Source organism: Phyllobates terribilis, unplaced genomic scaffold, assembly GCF_046119375.1.
Source record: "Phyllobates terribilis strain yellow unplaced genomic scaffold, ASM4611937v1 Scaffold_5__5_contigs__length_657084704, whole genome shotgun sequence".
NCBI classification, from domain to species: Eukaryota; Metazoa; Chordata; class Amphibia; order Anura; family Dendrobatidae; genus Phyllobates; species Phyllobates terribilis.
The window spans coordinates 22,150,004-22,162,188 of NW_027362765.1; the positions used below are offsets into that span (position 1 = coordinate 22,150,004).

At 44.5% G+C, this 12,185-nt stretch overlaps 3 protein-coding genes across 3 annotated transcripts in view; all 3 read left to right on the top strand.

The window, feature by feature from the left end:
* LOC141270519 (uncharacterized) overlaps positions 1–12,185 on the top strand; it is a 248,884-nt gene that overhangs the window by 103,612 nt on the left and 133,087 nt on the right. The gene's annotated exons all lie outside the window — the stretch shown is intronic.
* LOC141270535 (uncharacterized) overlaps positions 1–12,185 on the top strand; it is a 176,368-nt gene that overhangs the window by 103,612 nt on the left and 60,571 nt on the right. The gene's annotated exons all lie outside the window — the stretch shown is intronic.
* The window catches only part of LOC141270568 (gastrula zinc finger protein XlCGF66.1-like), a 30,529-nt gene that overhangs the window by 149 nt on the left and 18,195 nt on the right, over positions 1–12,185 (top strand). The window lies entirely within an intron of this gene.

Below are 12,185 nucleotides of genomic sequence, written 5' to 3' on the forward strand. Positions count from 1 at the left end.
CATACTAAAAAAAACACAAGTTAACCCCCATCCATTTGCTGATTGTCGGGGTCTGATCTCTGAGCCCCCAGTAATCATGAGATCTGCTGCCTCATCCTGCATCAGAGATGTTTATGCTCGGATTCTGCTCCATTTTTTGTTATTTTTCCATTGATGGAGCTGTTACCAATGGCCGCCCTCTTAGACACTTCTTAAATGGCACTGTAAGGTTTGATATTGACATTTTAGAGATTAAAGTGTTGCGATCCAGGATAGTTTCATTACGGTCGGCTGTGGAACACAGCTGGCACTGCTGCTGCATAGAACAGGCTCGGCTCCTTAGCCTGCTCCATATTGATTGGCATGTAAAAGTTTGGGCACCCCTGGCCAAAATTACTGTTATTGTGAGCAGTTACGCAAGTTGAAGATGAAATGAGCTCAGAAAGGCCTAAAGTTACAGACAACACATTTCCTTTGTATTTTAGGCAAAAAAAAAAAAAATTGTCATCTTTTACATTACATTACAAAGTTTGGGCACCCTGCATGGTTAGTACATAGTAGCGCCCCCTTTTGAAAGTTTCACAGCTTGTAAATGCTTTTTGTAGCCAGACAAGAGTCTTTCAATTCTTGTTTGAGGGATTTTCATCCATTCTTCCTTGGAAAATTCTTCCAGTTCTGTGAGATTCCTGGGTCGTCTTGCATGCACTGCTATTTTGAGGTCTAGCCACAGATTTTCAATGATGTTCAGATCGGGGACTGTGAAGGCCATTATAAAACCTTCAGCTTGCTGTCACACACTGTGTTGAAAAGACTAAAGGCCCCGTCACACATAGCGACATCGCTAGCGAGATCGCTGCTGTGTCACGGTTTTGGTGACGCAACAGCGACCTCACCAGCGATGTCGCTATGTGTGACACTTTGCAGCGATCAGGCCCCTGCTGTGAGGTCGCTGATCGCTGCAAAGTGTCCTGGACCATTTTTTGGTCGTTGCCCTCCCGCTGGTCAGCATACATCGCTGTGTGTGACCAACGGGACCAACGATCAGGCTCGTAACCATGATAAACATCGGGTTACTAGGGGCACACGCGCTCCTAGTAACCCGCTGTTTATCATGGTTACTACTCTGCTACCGTGAGCAGTAACCTCCCGCTCATCGTAGCAGGCCCGTAACCATGATAAACAGCGGGTTACTAAGTGCGCGTGTGCCCCTAGTAACCCGATGTTTATCATGGTTACGAGCCTGCTATGATGAGCGGGAGGTTACCGCTCACGGTAGCAGAGTAGTAACCATGATAAACAGCGGGTTACTAGGAGTGCGTGTGCCCCTAGTAACCCGATGTTTATCTTAGTTACCAGCCTGCTCCTGCTTCAGCAGGCTCGTAACCAGGAGCAGGACATCGTGGAACGATTCTTTCCACGATGTCGCTGCTCCCTGATCGCTGGTGAGCCTGCCTGTTTGACAGCTCACCAGCGAACACATAGCGACGCAGCAACGATCCCTGACAGGTCGTATCGTTGTCGGGATCGTTGTAGCGTCGCTATGTGTGACGGGGCCTTAAGTGCAACACAAAGGGAAGAGGAGAAGGGAGCCCAGAATCTAGGGAAAGGGGGGAGTGGAGACCTCCTAGACTGATCTGATATCACCCTCTACCGTCCTTATATTTGTTCTTCACCAATCGCTGCACAGGAACCTACCCCTGTATTTCCCTAGCGCTTGGCACTGGATAGGGAAGGGTGGGTAAGCACTAGTCGATCCCCACTAACAGCTAAAGACCACAAAGGAGACAAACACGGGGAAAAGTAGCTTAGCTTGAGCCAACTTCAGAGAGAGAACTCCAAACGTCCTCCTAGCACCAGAGAAGTAGACAGCAGTCTGAAATAGGTTCAAGCGTTCACAAGGAAACATGTGAATATCACCACCACCTTCCTGCTGCAAAGTGAAACTATTTAAACACCCAGGGTGTAAATTAGAGCAGGAGGTAGCCGCTGGGTCCTAGAGTGAAACAGCTAAGAAGGTGTCTGTAATGCCAAATGAAGAGATCTTCTGCAACCAATTGCAGGGAGACTGTCACATCTGACAAACCCGCGACACTTGCGCCTTTTCAGGTAGTCTATTGTGGGTTTTGTCATGTTTATGATCATCCACTTGTAGAAGCCATTCTCTTTTCAACTTCAGCTTTTCTACAGATGGTGTTATGTTTGCATCAATAATTTATTGAAATTTCATTGAATCCATTCTTCCCACTACCCGTGAAATGTTCCCCGTGCCATTGGCTGCAACACAACCCCAAAGCATGATTGATCCACCCCTATGCTTGATGGTTGGCAAGATGTTCTTTTCCTGAAATTCTATGCCCTTTTTTCACCACACATACCTTTCATCATTGTGGCCAAAGAGTTCTATTTTAACCTCATTGGTCCACAGGACTTATTTAAAAAATGCATCAAGTTTGTTTAGATGTTTTTTTGTATACTTCTGAAGCTGAATTTTTATGATGAGGATGCAGGAGAGGTTTTCTTCGGATGACTCTTCCATGATGGCCATATTTGTGCATGTGACTCTCAACAGTAGAACAATGTACCACAACTCCCAGAGTCTGCTAAATTTTTCTGAAGGTCTTTTGCAGTCAAGTGTTGGTTCTGATTTGTCTCTCTAGCAATCCTACTAGCAGCTTTCACTGAAATTTTGCTTGGTCTTCCAGACCTTATCTTGACCTCCACTGTTCCTGTTAACTGCCATTTTCTTAATTACATTTCTAAATTAGGAAAGGTCAACTTGAAAACGCTTTCCTATCTTCTTATAGCCTTCTCCTGCTTTGTGGCCTCCACCATTTTCATTTTCCGAGTGCTAGGCAGCTGCTTAGAAGACCCCATGACCTCTGTTTTTTTGGCACAATGTTAGAGGAGGCTGAGTTTTTATAAAGCTAGGAAATTTGCATCACCTGGCCTTTCCTAATGATGATAATGAACAAGCCATAACCCTAACAGGCTAATTATGGTCTGAACCCTTGGTCAAAGTTACCTGAGCACACACATCCCCAAGGGTGCCCAAACTTTTGCTTTGGCCAATTTTCCTTTTTGTAATTTTTAAAATGTAAAAAAATGACAATATATATATATTTCCCTAAAATACAAAAGAAATGTGTCATCTTTAACTTTTAGGCCTTTTAGTGATCATTTCGTCTTCAAATTGCTTAATTGTTCACAATAACAGTAATTTTGACCAAGGGTGCCCAAAATTTTACATGCCTCTTTAGTGATTAGCTGTTGCTAATAGATTAAAGGAATGAAAAAAAAGGCACAACCAGCAACCTGACAACCAGTCTGTTTGTAAATTGCTGCAGAAAGGAAATCATGACTGAGCTGCTATCCCATCATGCTCTGGCACTTTACAAGAGAATTGTGTGGGTCCTGGCTGGGTGTTGATATTGGTGTTTTGTGGGTTATGCACCTGTACAGGCCGCCTTTAGCCGATGGTATTGGCTGGCCAGGACCACGACTTCCACAGATCAATGAAGGAGACTTCCGTGCAAACATGGGAACTTTACTGAGCTTAATAAGTGTTACATTCCTGCTCATCGTTATTGGCTCCCATAAAGTTTAAGTACATAATGTGGAATATCTCCTGAAAAAAAATTAATCAAGTGAAACAGTTTTTTTGTATAGAGACTCGTATTAAATACAAAAGAGCAAATGATGAACAATAATTTAAAACCAAAAACAATGGGAGGGAAAAAAAGAAAAACCTAAAGTTTGCTGTGTCACTGGTATTGGTACCCTTTACATTAATTTAGTATGGAAACACATTTTGAGTCGCCTGTGGTAAATCACAAAAGAGATTCTCCTGTGATTAATTGTCGGTGCCCATGTGGCATAAATTAGCCAATGAATTATGACTTCACTGTTTTAAAAAGCCACATGGTAGGCCCTGATCCTTTGTCACAATGGTGAATACAAAGGAGCTGTCTGAGGACATTAGAACTGCTATTACTAGCAAGCTCAAGACTTCCAAAGGGTATAAGGCCATCTCCAAAGACCTTGGTATCCCAGTTTCAAAAGTGTGCAATGTTATTAAGAAGTTTGCGAAGCATGGGACCATCAAGAACCTCCCTGGATGGGGGGAAAGAGGAAAGTTGACAAGAGATGTCTTTGAACATTGGTGCGAATGGTGGAAATATCACCACGTCAAATATCCAAAGACCTGAAGGCCAACCTGGAATAGTCTGGGGTCATGGTTTCAACAAGTACCATACGCCGCACACTAAACCAAGCTGAGCTTGATGGGCGAAGGCCAAAGAAGAAACCATTGCCGAAAAAAGACATAAAAAGGAGCGACTGATCTTGGCCAAAGAGTATCTTGACCAACCACAATCCTTCTGGGAAAATGTTCTGTGGACAGATGAAACAAAAATAGAGCTTTTTTGCAACGCAAAGCAACAGTTTGTTTACAGATGATGAAATGAAGCTTATAAAGAAAATAACACCTTACCAACAGTTAAAGAAGATGTCCACTACTTTTTTTTACCCCTCAATGTATTCCCCTGGGGCCCCTAAGGGTTTTTGTAAATACCTTGTGTTGCAGTTACTGCCTGTGAGTGGCGTTATCGCGGCCCACTCACAGTCATCACGTGACCCGCCACTGATGTCACGTCAAGTGTGACATCAGTAACGCGGTCCCCGGGATGGATGTTGGGTTACAGATGCAGCCAGGGGTCTCTCTCTTCTGTGTTGCACAGGTGAATGCTGGACTGTGGGCAGGGTTACCCCCCGTATCACACCCAGCGTCCACCGCACGCTCTCCCTCTCTCCATTCATTGGGAAAGTGCGCGGTAACCCCGCCCACAGCCCATCATCCACCTGTGGAACACAGAAGAGAGAGACCCCCGGCTGCATCCAGAACATGACATGACATCAGCGGATGTCAGAGTTGGCTGCACCCAGGGGTCACGTGATGCCTGTGAGCGGCCAGTGACAGGCAGTAACTGCAACGCTAGGTATTTACAAAAACCCTTATGGGCCCTGGGGGAATACATTGGGGGGGTAATAAAAAGTAGTGGATAACTCCTTTAAGCATGGTGGAGGATCCATAATGCTGTGGGGTTACTTTGCTGCATCTGGTACTGAGGCCTTGCATGCATCACAGGAATCATGAAATCAGAGAATTATCAATGGTTTTAAAATGGCCAGCAATGAGTCCTGACCTCAATCCCATTGAAAATCTTTGGGGTGAGCTGAAATCTGCCATTGGGAAAAAGAACCCTGAATACATTCAAGAGCTTGAACAAACTGCAAAGAAAGAGTGGGAGAAAATTCCAGCTGAGAAGTGCAAGAAGCTTATAGATGGCTAAAGAAACGTTTGGAGGCTGTCATCAATGCCAAAGGGTGTGCAACCAAGTATTAATTAGGGGTGCCTTTATTGCTGCACATGCTGTTTATTCTGTTTCTTCTTTGAAATTGAAACATGGAAGTTGAAAAACAATGTTTTATTGTTGTATTACTTTGGATCACTAATTAAAAAATCCTGAGGATAGAACTTTGGTAAATTTCCATTTATTTCTGAAGATATTGTACAGTTTATGAAAAAAATGAAGAGGTGACAATAACGATGAGCAGCACTGTATGTACATGCAATAGCGAGTACACAGTCTTAAGCACTTTTCCTTCACAGTAGGAAGCCTTTTCACAGATATCATTTCCTTCCACTGTTGTCTACTCCAGGCCCGGAATAGAATACGGTTTCGCCTTACTTCGTCACAGCCTAGTTTGTTGCCACAGTACAGTTCAGCGAGTTTCTCTACACTCGCTCAGCTGCTCCACGTCCTATCACTAAGTAAGCCCTGGATCGACAGCTCGGGACCCTCACTAGTCCCACAGTCTCAGTCCTCTTTAGGTCTGTACCTTTAGCATTTATCAAGCTCAGGGTTTCTCATGACATGTTGTTTTATTCAAGGACCCCTTTAAGGTGGAACGCCACTATGTCTTTTCTGTCAGTTCCCGTCTCCTTCTAGCTGTGGATCACCCTTTGGTAGCACTGTACACTCCTTGCTCTCCAACGTCTCATTCACTCTATTCAGTTACAAGAGGCAGGGTCGCTGCTGGCCTTGGGCTCTCATAAGATGTCGGCGCCTGTGAGCGGAGTCCCCTTTCCCAATGATTTACCTGCGGTGGACTTCAGGAAAATGGCAGTCTCCCGAAATCTCAATCTGCTCATGTGCCACCTCTGGCTGCCATTTTTCCGGAGCCCACCATAGGGAAATCTAAGGGAAAGGGGACTCCGTTCACTGGTGCCGACATCTTCTGAGAGCCCAGGGCCCACAGCATCGTGCCGCTGCCGCCGTCCTCCTGAAGCAGCAAACCTGTGTCCTGTGACCCCGCTCCTCCGCCGCCACGCCAAGGTAAGCTCACTTAGGATTATAAGACGCACCCCCATTTTCCTCCCAAATTTGGAGGGAAAAAAGTACGTCTTATAATCCGAAAAGTACGGAATGTCAAAAACTAGAACCAATTCAGCAAAAGTAATGGGCTTTTTGAATTCAGCACCCTCAATATACCTTAAATCCATTCAAAAAACCTTAGCATCTGAAATAAAAAACTATTTTTTGTAGACCCTTGTTTTTTTTAATCAGATAATTTTTCTTAAGGAAATTACACAATAGCATTTTTGCAAAGAAAGATCAGTAGAACAAATAGATAATATGCAATGTTACATGGTATCGTTATATATTATTGTTATACATAAAATCCGATAACGTTGTCATCATCTTCCAAGGATTCGATTTTTTCCATTCAAGCAAACTAATACAACCCTTCCCCCACCCCCCGATAACACTCCAGAGAAATCTATATTCATACTAGTTTTTTGGTAGACCTTTGTAATACATCTTAAAATAATAATCATACAGTTACTGAACAAACGACACTATTCATGTAGCATGTTACCGAAGTGTTACTGATCAAAAATATCACCAATACACCACTATTGAAGGTATAAATAATACCGCCAGACAATGACCACTACTATTACCACCAAACTGAGAATGAATGGAAAGCAGTGTACTAAGTCCAATGTTACCGCCATACAATGATCATATGATGGTCGCCTACAGAGCTCTGCAGACTGTATAACTGAATGCTGTGTAGATACAGGTGCTTCTCACAAAATTAGAATATCATCAAAAAGTTAATTTATTTCAGTTTTTCAGCGCAAAAAAGTGAAACTCATATATTATATAGAGTAATTACAAACAGAGTGATCTATTTCAAGTGTTTATTTCTGTTAATGTTGATGATTATGGCTTACAGCCAAAGAAAATACAAAAGTCATTATCTCAGTAAATTAGAATACTTTATAACAGCTTGAAAAATGTTTTTTAAAATCCGAAATGTTGGCCTACTGAAATGTATGTTCAGTAAATGCACTCAATACTTGGTCGGGGCTCCTTTTGCATCAATTACTGCATCAATGTGGCGTGGCATGGAGGCGATCAGCCTGTGGCACTGCTGAGGTGTTATGGAAGCCCAGGTTGCTTTGATAGCAGCCTTCAGCCTTCAGATTCTCTATGGGGTTAAAATCAAGCGAGTTTGCTGGCCAATCAAGCACAGTGATACTGTTGTTTTTAAACCAGGTATCTGTACTTTTGGCAGTGTGGACAGGTGCCAAGTCCTGCTGGAGAATGACATTTCCATCTCCAAAAAGCTTGTCAGCAGAGGGAAGCATGAAGTGCTCTAAAATTTCCTGATAGACGGCTGCGCTGACTTTGGTCTTGATAAAACACAGTGGACCTACACCAGCAGATGACTTGGCTCCCCAAACCATCACTGATTGTGGAAACTTCACACTAGACCTCAAGCAGCTTGGATTGTGGCCTCTCCACTCTTCCTCCAGACTCTGAGACCTTGATTTCCAAATTAAATGCAAAATTTACTTTCATCTGAAAATAACACCTTGGACCACTGAGCAACAGTCCAGGTCTTTTTCTTCTAGGCTCAGGTGAGATGCTTCTGGCATTGTCCATTGGTCATGAGTGGCTTGACACAAGGAATGCAACACTTGTAGCCCATGTCCTGGATACGTCTGTGTGTGGTGGCTCTTGAAGCAATGACTCCAGCAGCAGTCCACTCCTTGTGAATCTCCCCCAAATTTTTGAATGGCCTTTTCTTAACAATTCTTTCAAGGCTGTGGTTATCCCGGTTGCTTGTGCCCCTTTTTCTACCACACTTTTTCCTTCCACTCAACTTTCCATTAATGTGCTTGGATACAGCACTCTGTGAACAGCCAGCTTCTTTACAAATGACCTTTTGTGGCTTACCCTCCTTGTGGAGTGTGTCAATGACTGCCTTCTGGACATCTGTGAAGTCAGCAGTCTTCCCCATGATTGTGGAGCCTAGTGAAGAAGACCTTTTTAAACGCTTCGGAAGCCTTTGCAGGTGTTTTTTTTGTTAAATATTCTAATTTACTGAGATAATGACTTTTGTGTTTTCATTGGCTGTAAGCCATAATCATCGACATTAACAGAAATAAACACTTGAAATATATCACTCTGTTTGTAATGACTCTATATAATATACGAGTTTCACTTTTTGTATTGAAGAACTGAAATAAATTAACTTTTTGATGATATTGTAATTTTGTGAGAAGAACCTGTATGTCCAGTGATTCACAGGTGACGTTATTTCGAATTGTAGTCGTTCATTTTCCCTTCTCCATTTGGCCCAGACTGCTGACTTCTATCCACTTTTCATCTTTGCAAAATTCTACACACAAACATCTTTGGTTCATCAGTATTCAAGCACCTCAGTGCAATATCCATCCATAGTGTCCTAGATAGTAATAACTCCCCCACTGCTGTAAACCGTGACAGTACACAACATTGTTAACATAACAATAATAGTGCCCCACACCACTAACTGTTCACTTATCTTTGTGCTACCACACTGAAATAATGCCTCCTATGTGCCTCCACACAGTATTAATGTCCCTTTTGCTCTCTCTTTATAATCATATATGCCGTAATCATATATGCCTCTATACAGTATTAATAATGTCTCCTTTGTGACCCCATGCAATAGCAATATTACCCTCTGTTCCACCATACAGTGGAGTCCCCCTTTCGTATTTTTATATAATAGTAATGCCCCCTCTTATGTTTCTATATAATGTTAATGTGTCTGCATGCTCACCCCACTCCCACAACTAACATCAAATTTCCCTCCTTGTGGTCAGCCGCCTGACTTGGGTCAGGCTATGAAGAGATGTCACTGTGCCGCTTGAGCTCTTCTAGTGGCCATAAGTGGCTTGTGGTTTGTCGGAGTAAGTGACTGAGCAGGGAGCCAATCCTTCTCTGCTCTGCCACAGTTTTCAACAAAATTCATGTCCTGAAGATGCAGATACTGTTGAAAGCGGTGTCTGCCCTCTTTGGTCTTAGACCAAGAATGTATTATTTTTATTTATTATTATAGCGCCATTTATTCCATGGCGCTTTGCATGTGAAAAAGGGGTATAATACAAGAACAATTACAATAATCTTGAACACAATGTGACAGCGACTGGTACAGGAGGAGCGAGGACCCTGCCCATGAGAGCTCACAATCTACAAGGGATGGGTGAGGATACAGTAGGTGAGGGTAGAGCTGGTCGTGCAGCGGTATGGTGGAGCGGTGGTTACTGCAGGTTGTAGGTTTGTCGGAAGAGGTGGGTCTTCAGGTTCCTTTTGAAGGTTTCCACGGTAGGCGAGAGTCTGATACGTTGGGGTAGAGAGTTCCAGAGTAGGGGGGAAGCATGGGAGAAATCTTGTATACGATTGTGGGAGGAGGAGATAAGAGGGGAGTACAGAAGGAGATCTTGTGAGGATCGGAGGTTGCGTGCGGGTATGTAACGGGAGACTAGGTCAGAGATATATGGAGGAGACAGGTTGTGAATGGCTTTGTATATCATGGTTAGGGTTTTGAACTGGAGTCTCTGAGCAATGGGGAGCCAGTGAAGAGATTGACAGAGAGGAGAGGCCGGGGAATAGCGGGGGGACAGGTTGATTAGTCGAGCAGCAGAGTTTAGGATAGATTGGAGGGGTGCGAGAGTGTTAGAGGGGAGGCTACAGAGCAGAAGGTTGCAGTAGTCAAGGCGGGAGATGATGAGGGTGTGCACTAGTGTTTTTGCAGATTCATGGTTGAGGAATGTGCGGATCCGGGAGATATTTTTAAGTTGGAGTCGGCAGGAAGTGGAAAGGGCTTGGATATGTGGTTTGAAGGAGAGTTCAGAGTCCAGGGTTAACCCAAGGCAGCGAGCTTGAGGGACTGGGGAGAGTGGGCAGCCATTGACGTTGATAGATAGGTCAGTTGGGGGGGTTGAATGAGATGGCGGAAAGATGATGAATTCTGTTTTGTCCATGTTAAGTTTTAGAAATCTGGCAGAGAAGAAGGATGAAATAGCTGACAGACATTGTGGGATTTTGGTTAGTAGGGAGGAGATATCGGGTCCAGAGAGGTAGATCTGTGTGTCATCAGCATAGAGGTGATAATTAAAGCCATGAGACTCTATGAGCTGTCCCAGGCCTAAGGTGTAGATGGAGAAGAGCAGCGGTCCTAGAACTGAACCTTGGGGGACACCGACAGATAGGGGGCGAGATGAGGAGGTGGTGTGTGAGTGGGAGACACTGAATGTCCGGTCTGTTAGGTATGAGGAGATCCAGGATAGGGCCAAATCTGTGATGCCGATAGATGAGAGAGTCTGTAGTAAGAGGTAATGGTCCACTGTGTCAAAGGCAGATGACAGGTCTAGGAGGAGGAGGACAGAATAGTGTCGCTTAGAGTTGGCAGTTAGTAGGTCGTTGTTGACTTTAGTCAGTGCAGTTTCAGTAGAATGGTGCGGTCGGAAACTAGATTGTAGGCGGTCTAAGAGGGAGCAGGAGGAGAGGTGGGAGGACAGTTCAGAATAGACATGTTGTTCCAGTAGTTTTGAGGCATAGGGGAGAAGTGATAAGGGGCGATAGCTAGACACAGAGGATGGGTCAAGGGAGGGCTTTTTGCGGATAGGTGTGATTGAGGCATGTTTGAAGCATGAGGGGAAGACACCAGTTGTTAGTGACAGGTTGAAGAGGTGGGCTAGGGTTGGGATGAAGATAGTGGTAAGGTTTGGGATGAGGTGGGATGGGATTGGATCAAGTTTACAGGTGGTGAGGTGTGATTTGGAGAGTAAAGAGGAAAGTTGATCTTCCGTAATGGTGGAGAAGGTGGTTTTGGAGGAGGAGGGTTGAGTAGGTGTGGGGAGGGGCTGTGGGTGCTTTAGGCAAAAGCTTTGTCTGATGGTGTCAATCTTCTGCTTGAAGAATGAGGCAAAGTCTTCGGCTGAAATAAGAGGAGAGGGAGGAGGCACTGGGGGATGGAGGAGAGAATTGAAGGTGTTGAATAGTTGTTTGAGGTTGTGAGACAGGGGGGATATGAGAGATGTGAAGTATGTTTGTTTTGCTGCAGTGATTGTGGACTTGAAGGTAGTGAGGGACTGTTTAAATGCGATGAAGTGCTCATGGGAGTGGGACCTTTTCCATCTACGCTCAGCAACCCTGGAGGCCCGTCGCAGTTTTTTAGTTAAGCTGGTGTTCCAGGGTTGTCTGTTGATTGTGCAAGCCTTGGTATGTGTGAGGGGGGCGACCGAATTGAGAGCTGCAGCGGTTGTGGTGTTGTATAAAGTGGCAGCAACATCTGCATCATGTAAGGAACTAATGTCTGTAAGAGGGAGGAGGGATTCAGAGAGTGAGTGTAAGTCAAGGTGTTTGAGATTTCTGCGAGGGTATGCAAGTTTGTGGAGTGGGGATTGTTGCCCCGGGAGGAGAGAGAAGAGAATGTAAGTAGGTTGTGGTCAGAAAGAGGGAGAGGTGAGTTAGAGAGGTTAGATAGGGAACAGAGGCGGGTGAAGATGAGGTCCAGTGTGTGGCCGTCTTTGTGGGTGGGTGTGGAAGACCACTGAGTAAGACCAAAGTAGGAAGTGAGGGATAGAAGCTTAGAGGCAGCTGAGAGGGAAGTGTCAATAGGGATGTTAAAGTCGTCCATGAGGATAGTGGGGATGTCAACGGAGAGGAAATGAAGTAGCCAGGTGGTGAAGTGGTCAAAGAAAGTGGTGGTTGATCCTGGGGGGCGGTAGATGACAGCCAGTTGGAGGTTGGATGGGGAGTAGATGCGCACGCAGTGCACTTCAAAAGAGGGGAGAGTAATTG